Source organism: Montipora capricornis, chromosome 12 (genome assembly GCF_036669925.1).
Source record: "Montipora capricornis isolate CH-2021 chromosome 12, ASM3666992v2, whole genome shotgun sequence".
NCBI classification, from domain to species: Eukaryota; Metazoa; Cnidaria; class Anthozoa; order Scleractinia; family Acroporidae; genus Montipora; species Montipora capricornis.
This window is the reverse complement of record NC_090894.1, coordinates 827441-834940: the sequence shown is the minus strand read 5'-3', so window position 1 is coordinate 834940 and position 7500 is coordinate 827441.

Here is a 7500-nt window from a genome sequence, read left to right as displayed (position 1 = left end):
CTACGAAAACTAAGTTATTAACAGCTTTGTAGAAAAAAACCATGTCCAAATATTCATGCCAGTATGAGATGGGTAACAGATTTGTTAGTTGGAGGCGGGTTTTATAGGTTACATCACAGCGGAAAGGGAGCTTCAAAATTAGTTTTGTTGCACGGCGCTGCACGTTTTCAACTCGTTTAAGTAGGCCAATAGACTGTGGTGACCATACTTGGGTTGCGTAGCCGAGATGGCATCGGACGATAGACAGGTAGAGTGTGCGACGCGTTTGGGTGCTTTGGATGTACCTAGAAACTCGACGCACAAACCCAAGGAGTTTGTTGGCTTTCGCACACTGTTCAGTTATTTGTTTGTCCGAGGTGAGGTTGCTTGACACCCACACACCGAGGTCTTTCTCTGTATCGCAAGATTCCAAAGGCGTTTCCTTGAGAGTATAGGTAGGCTGTACAGGTGATTTTTTGCGGGTGATGCACTGGTATTTGCACTTGGACTGATTAAATATGAGCCCGGATGATTCGGACCAACTGACAAGATCGTTAAGGTCAGATTGCAAGGCGTTACAGTCTGTGATGGAATCAATACTCTTGAAAATCTTGGTATCATCGGCATAACAGGCAACTCTCGATGTTTTAACAGCGTTTGGTAGATCGTCCACAAACAGCAGAAACAATATCGGTCCTAATAGGGACCCTTGCGGTACCCCGGATGTAACCGGCAATTCTCGGGAAGTAGCTCCGAGAACTGTAACCTGTTGCTTGCGCCCCTGTAAATATGAACGAAACCAGTCGTGAAGTTTGCCAGTAATGCCGTATTGGTGCAACCTCCCAAGTAGCTTGGTATGATCCACTTTGTCGAATGCTTTACTCATGTCAAGATATATGAATAGGTTTAAATGGTTTACTTCAACATCTGCATAAAAGAAAACTGTTAAATTTATCGTGAAAACAAGGAGAAAGGACGGATAAGTTCGGTTAAAGACTGTCATTTGGAATTTCATGATGTCATAGAAAAGAAATCTGGATGTTAGTGTAGAAGAAATAATTTAGCGCTAGTATTAGCTGCTGTTGTCAACGGGTGTCGTCTGTGAACGAAAAAGAGCAAATTCAATGTCGGGAAAATGGAGATCAAAAAAATAATAATAATGAAAATAAAATAAATTTTAAAACAAAGGACCAAAAAAACTTTGAGAGTGCGATGTACTTACAATCCGAATGTTAAACAGGTTTGAAAGGTCTTGATTTCCCATTTGTTGTTATCTGTTTGCATGTTTACAGCTGAAAAAAAAGTGCTTAAAATAAATATAAAATTTTGCTGATATAAATTAGTTGTTTTGAATACTATATTTAAAAAAGTTTAATGTAAGAAAGGTGCTTACTTTCGTTAAATGTGTTGCTAACTGGGATCACAATTGTTAGCACCCATTAATGTCAGGTGGAGATTAGAACGTCTCCGACAAGAAATGTTTATGCGTTAGAACTGGCAACTGGCAATTGTACTTACGATTTTAAATTGCGATGTCCGACTTCTTCTTAGGTGTATGCCAGCTGCAAATTAAACTTGCTACCACCACAGAGGATCTGCTCAAAAATGGGTTTAATTGTGTTAGAAAATCAAATTTCATAATTGCATTTGCCTTGCGAGATGAATATTTTTTTTTAATGAAAAAAGTTTAGGGATTGTACTTACGTTGGTCAATTCACGATTACTTTCTGGCTGCTATGTTGCAACGAAACCTGGGTCGCCTATAGCAAAACTAAACTAAAGTATAAATTTCATTAAAAAGGAACAAGTCGGAAAACAAGACTGACTGAATGAGCATTAAAAAAAAAAAAATGAAAAAAAAAGGTACTTACGGTTGGCTAGAATCGTCCGTGTATATGTTGTCATGAACACCTGCTTCAAAATGGGATAAATTAGGTTAGGTAATGGTATTCAAGGCATCACCGATCTCGAAGATTTTAAAACAATCTTAGTTAATTTTATAAATTATTGTTTGAAGTAATCATTACCTGGAGTTGAAAGTTGTGCTCTTTCCCTGCGTGATCTGCTTCACCTAAACAGTTCTGGGCGTAGTGTGTAAAGTACATGTATAAATGAGTATGGGTGATATTAAATGATCTTAAATGTCTTGTTCAATGACGCTTACTGTGATTCGAGATTAGATGTAATGTTATATCATCAAAGCCGTTAAGTTAATTTGGAGAATAAGGTTAGGACTTACTTGCATGATAAAGAACTCAGGTCATCCATTGGTCTCGTTTAAGTCCCTGATTCTTGAATTGATGCGATGTGTGAGGAAGAGATGAGGCCATGTAGTTAAGAGCTGAAAATAAACAAACATGAGTAAAAATGAACGTTTCATTTGACAAAAGGGTTACTTAAACACTTAGTTACAGATAGAGGAACGTGTCTTAAATGAGTCTAAGATTATAGACTACGTTCTCCGAAATCTTTTTCCCGCAAAGGAACAGTGGGATTTTTTTTGAGCATTTTGAATGATCATCCAAAAAGAGATTTATTCTACATCGAGTGTAGAAAAGGTTCCTTTCGTATTCAACTTGTAGGGTTAAAATCGCTAGTTATACGGGCAGAATCGACTATGACGCGGTAAGAATTTTCCATTATTGTTAGAATTAAGTGTTCCTGAAGATATGGGGGTTGACGTTGTTGAAAGTGTATTGTAGATAAATTTAATGCAAAATTAAGTGGGTATTTTGAGCCAAAAATTAATATTTAGATTTTAGAATTTCTATGTTCAATACATAAGTGTGAAAAAGGAGTTGTTCTGGTAAAGGATCTGCATCATGTGTTGTCGCTAGTCTAGTTCGGAATTGGGATTGCGTTGAAATTGTGAGGGGGGGGGGGGGGGGATCGCGTGTATGTACATTCAGCGTTGTTTACCGGGGGAAAGGAACTTGGGATTTGATGTAAAAAAATAAAATATATAAACTATGCGATGAAATGAAATGGAAGCATAAATTATTTAAGGTAGTGTATGATGGAGTATTTTTGAAAATTGGCCGAATTTGAAAATACCATACATACTACTTTTGTTTGTCTCCCGAAATTTTGAATAAAGCATTGTTTTTATCCTTTCTTGGGCCCATTGAAAGTCCCAAAACTGGAAAAAAAATGCTTATGCAAAATTTTGCGGAGGAAGGAGGAGGGGGGCGGGGGAGAACAAGCGAAGAGTATTATGGTATTTCCGACTCGCCCAATTGGGGGCTAATGAAAGGAAAAGGGTTAGGGTGAGAAATAATTTTGAGAGGGGCATTTTAGGTGAAATGTCCTCATGAATAAAATTGAAAGGGAATCGAGTTTCCACAAAAGTATAGCGTCTTAGTCTGATTTTGAGAGAGTAGGGTCGAGATGGGTAGATTGGTGGGAGGTAGCAAGGGGAAATGTATGTTCTCAAATCATGGTGTTAGGATATTCAAGGTAAGAAGTGGGGTTGGGATAGGTAATGAGGGAAATATCATAAAAAGGGTTTCAATGATTTTAAACACGACGATGACTAAAATGGCGTGATTCACTCACCAAAAAGAAGACGAAAAAAAAATTAATGGTTCGCGAAGAAGAAAACTAATGAGAGGTCATAATTATGGCCTGTCGTTACAGGCCTGACAGCGCTTATTTAGCGGTGTCTTAGCACCCTCGTGCTATTTGCAATGGTAGTCAGAAAGGTTACGTGGTGCCGAGAAGCAATAAATAATGCTAATAACTATGTGTGTTTGTTCTTTTTTTGTCACGGTAAAAGAAATGTTTTATGAAATTGTAATGGTTTTGAAGGTTACTTCTCGTAGAGTTGACATTGATCGATCTGTCGATGTAACGTAAAATCACTAGTGCAGTGTATGGTTGGGGAAGTGCTATTTAATATGCACTGGATGCGACTTGTGAAATAAGCTTACACAGTTATGTGAAATCAAAATGTTGTGACGACTTGGAAAAATTTCATAGTTAAAAAAAAAATTAAAAAAAAAAACACTCTTGAATTAAAATGGCGAATGCCGCGTGGAAGTTTCATGGGGGCTGACCTTTTGGAAACTGCTGTTTTGAGAACAGATATTTTTTGAAGATAGATGTAGATCGTTAATGGACAAAAAAAAAATAGCAGTAGTTATTGAGAAGCGTGTTATTTTAAAGGAAAGTATGTCCAAAATCTTGGTTGAATTTGAAAAAAGTTATGGATTTTGATCGTATCAAACAACAGGATGAGTGTAAAGTTTTCTTAGATAACATTCAAGTCTATATAGGGGTCGTAGATTTAAATTCTACCTGGGAGATGGGGTGGTTTTTGTCTTACTTGCATTTGGTCGTCATCTATTCTCTTTGTCCTTAAGAAATGATTGTTCGGTTAAATAGAAAGTCGTGAAGGATGTACTTACGTTCTGTAGACTTCCATCTGGTTCTCTAGTAGAAGTCCGCACTCAGCGAGTTAACTCTTTTTTTTAATTGATTTCTAATATACAAGAAATATCTGAATTTTTTAGTTGATATGTTCTGATCGTACTTACCATGTGAACTTTACGAAACCTCAAATCTTTCCATGATTGTCTTGTGGCAGTAGATGTGTTTGAAAATGTAATGGGAACGCGAGACGGATTTCGACGTTAACGGACCTAAAAAGGGGGGTGAAATACATGATAAACTTTGCAAAGGGTATGAAATCCGTGTACTTACGGTTTGGGGATCTTGAATTGACACTGTCAGTGTGGTTACAAGTTTCTTCGGAAGGTTGTAAACTGTAATATTGGCCATTTTTATGCTAGAGACGTTAAAAGTCGTCAAGACGCATTTGACGTCTGAGACGTTAAAGCCGTCTGGTATAAAAACGGGACGCATAAAAGTAGACAAACTAACGGACAAAAACAAGATTTTTCTAAAAAAATTACTAGGTTCTATTATCGGAAGACACTGGGCACGAGCAAACTCTGCACCAAATAAACGTTAACACACGAATATTTGAGCAAATAATCGTAGCGGAATTGCAGCTTCTCAAATTTATGTCTCGACGTCGCCTGGAAGGACAGATGCAAATATTTTTTTTTGTGACAGAAATCAGTCTAGGAATAAGCATTTTCTGGCGATGGACGAGGAACTAGATTTAGCCTCGGCGCATGGCTTGTTTGTCTTGTCGACCAAGAGAGCAAGGAAGGAACGAAGTGCAGATTAACAAAGGATTCAGGGCTAAATGCGTCCAAGTTAGGGCGTCCCATTTTTATACTAGACGCATTTAACGTCTGAGACGTTAAAGTCGTCTGTTAAATGCGTCTCAACGACGCACTTAAAACAAGACGTTAAAGTCGTCAGACTTTAGATGCGTCTGTCTTATTTCTCGTTTTTATACTAGACGTTAAAGTCGTCTTGAGACGACTTTTAACGTCTCTAGCATAAAAACGGCCAATGTGATTTAGTTTTTTCAGAAATGTCCACTAAATCAGTGACTAATAAAGTAAACAAAAATAAATAAACAAAGTAGTTTGCTAAATCTCTAATGATCCAGGGTGCAATAACAGCTAGAACTGGGTCGAGTTAAGGTTATGTCTATACTTGGCCAAGAATAAAATGAATTAGTCGACTGGAGTTCGTTGGCGGAAATATTGTGAAAATGAAATATAATAGCGTAGCAGCCGACTCAAATAGGCGAGGAAGATTATATGATGTGATAAAGTAGTCTTTTAATCGGTTTAATAGTTTATCATTTATTGTTATATATTTATTCATTGTTATATTTATTCATTTGTTTTAAAATTTGTTCGCAGTGGACGTTGTCCGGAAAAAAGGAAGAGAAGACAAAGAGAGAGGAGCAGGATTTGCAAATCATTTTATAATAAAGTTATTATCGTGTGAAACTTCGGGGGGAAAAAAAAAGAAAAATCGATGGTCTGTTGTGCTGTTGGCCAGAAATAATCACTAAATTACGATAGGTTTACCGATGATCTCTTGGTGGTTGTGTCTAAGGTTCCCTGAGCAGTTTTTGGAGACTCTAATGATCGTGTTCTCAGCGGCTGGTAACATGTAAAAGTTGTAGCTAGCTTAAAGAAATTAGTTGCAAAAGCAGCGTGAGATTTCCTAAGTGATTCTTTAATTGCATGCAGCAACTGTAATGAATACTATCACTTATGCGGAGAGCAAATAGGAAAATAGCTGAAAGTGCAGGGTATGAAAAGTACTTACTGTGTGGAAGATACTAGGGGACGGTGCAACTGGAGAACCAAATTCATCGTCTTTTTCGGAGAAGACTTACCTGGAAAATGACGGAATAACTTGACACATTGTGGATGCAAAGTCTCAAAAACAAGTACTTACAGTTTGATGTTGGAAGTTTCCAATAATGGCGGAAGATTTGAATTTCCTGTAATGAGGGTTTAGATCTTGGTACAAATAATGTGAGAAGTTAAGTGTGAATATTCTTATAGGGCGTGTAATTATGGGTATTGAAGATTAAAAAAAAAAAAAAGAAAAAGGTACTTTCGGTTTCCATGGCAATTACTCGCGTATCAAAATGTCTATACAATAGGTGCGGTTACACTAGACCGCTTGCCCACGGGGAACCTTGGGGTTACAGCTTTGGTTGGGTTTACCCTGGGTTATGATCGACTCCCCATTTGCGGTTACACACTTGGAAATTACCCAAGGGGAAGGTAAGCAAGCGTTGGCCTGTTTTGGTGGGAAACTTACCTTTAAGATAAGACAAGATGAGATTTATTAGTTTTTCCACTAAATGGTTTTTGAAAAACTAATTACAAAACAAAATACATTAAAATTAAGGATCTAAAAAAAAAAATACACATCAAAGATCTGCATGTAAACATCGAAGATCTACATCTGAACGACAAACTTTTCTTTGGCTTATTTTCGGTAATTGTCACGTCGGCGCTTCTCTTAAACTGTCCACCTCAATTAAGTTCAGCGATTCATCGCTTCATTTTAAGAAGACAACAAAGACGTCGACTTCAGTTACGCTTTCTCTAGTCCTTGCAACTCTCCAATTTATAATTTAGACGTCGACTTGCTGCTGGCCAGAAAAGGCGTGCTTGGGTATTTCCACGTCCGCAGTTGTTTACACAGTTCATCACAGCATGTAATTTCCTCGCGTTCGGCAATCTTGTGATTGGTTGAGCCGCTTTGGGGTTTTGTTAACCATAAGACTTACATCTGGAACTGTCATGGGCAATTCTTTTCTTCTTTTTGACGTATCCATGGAAATTTCCCACAGGAAATTTTCCTTTGGGCAGATCGGTTACACATAAAAAATTGCTTCCCCGTGGGAAAAAGCCACTTACCCAAGGGCAAAATGGCTAGTGTAACCGCAGCTATTGATTGTGAAATGGATACGCCTAAACGTTTTAGAAGAAGAAAAAAGTGGGACAACATTTCTGTGTTTAAGGACTTTTTATTATTGAATTCTACGAGTGATTTAAATAAGTAAAGGCTATTAATTAATGATATACTTACGGTTAAGAGATGTTTTCACCGCAAATGTCGTGGAAAACTGAA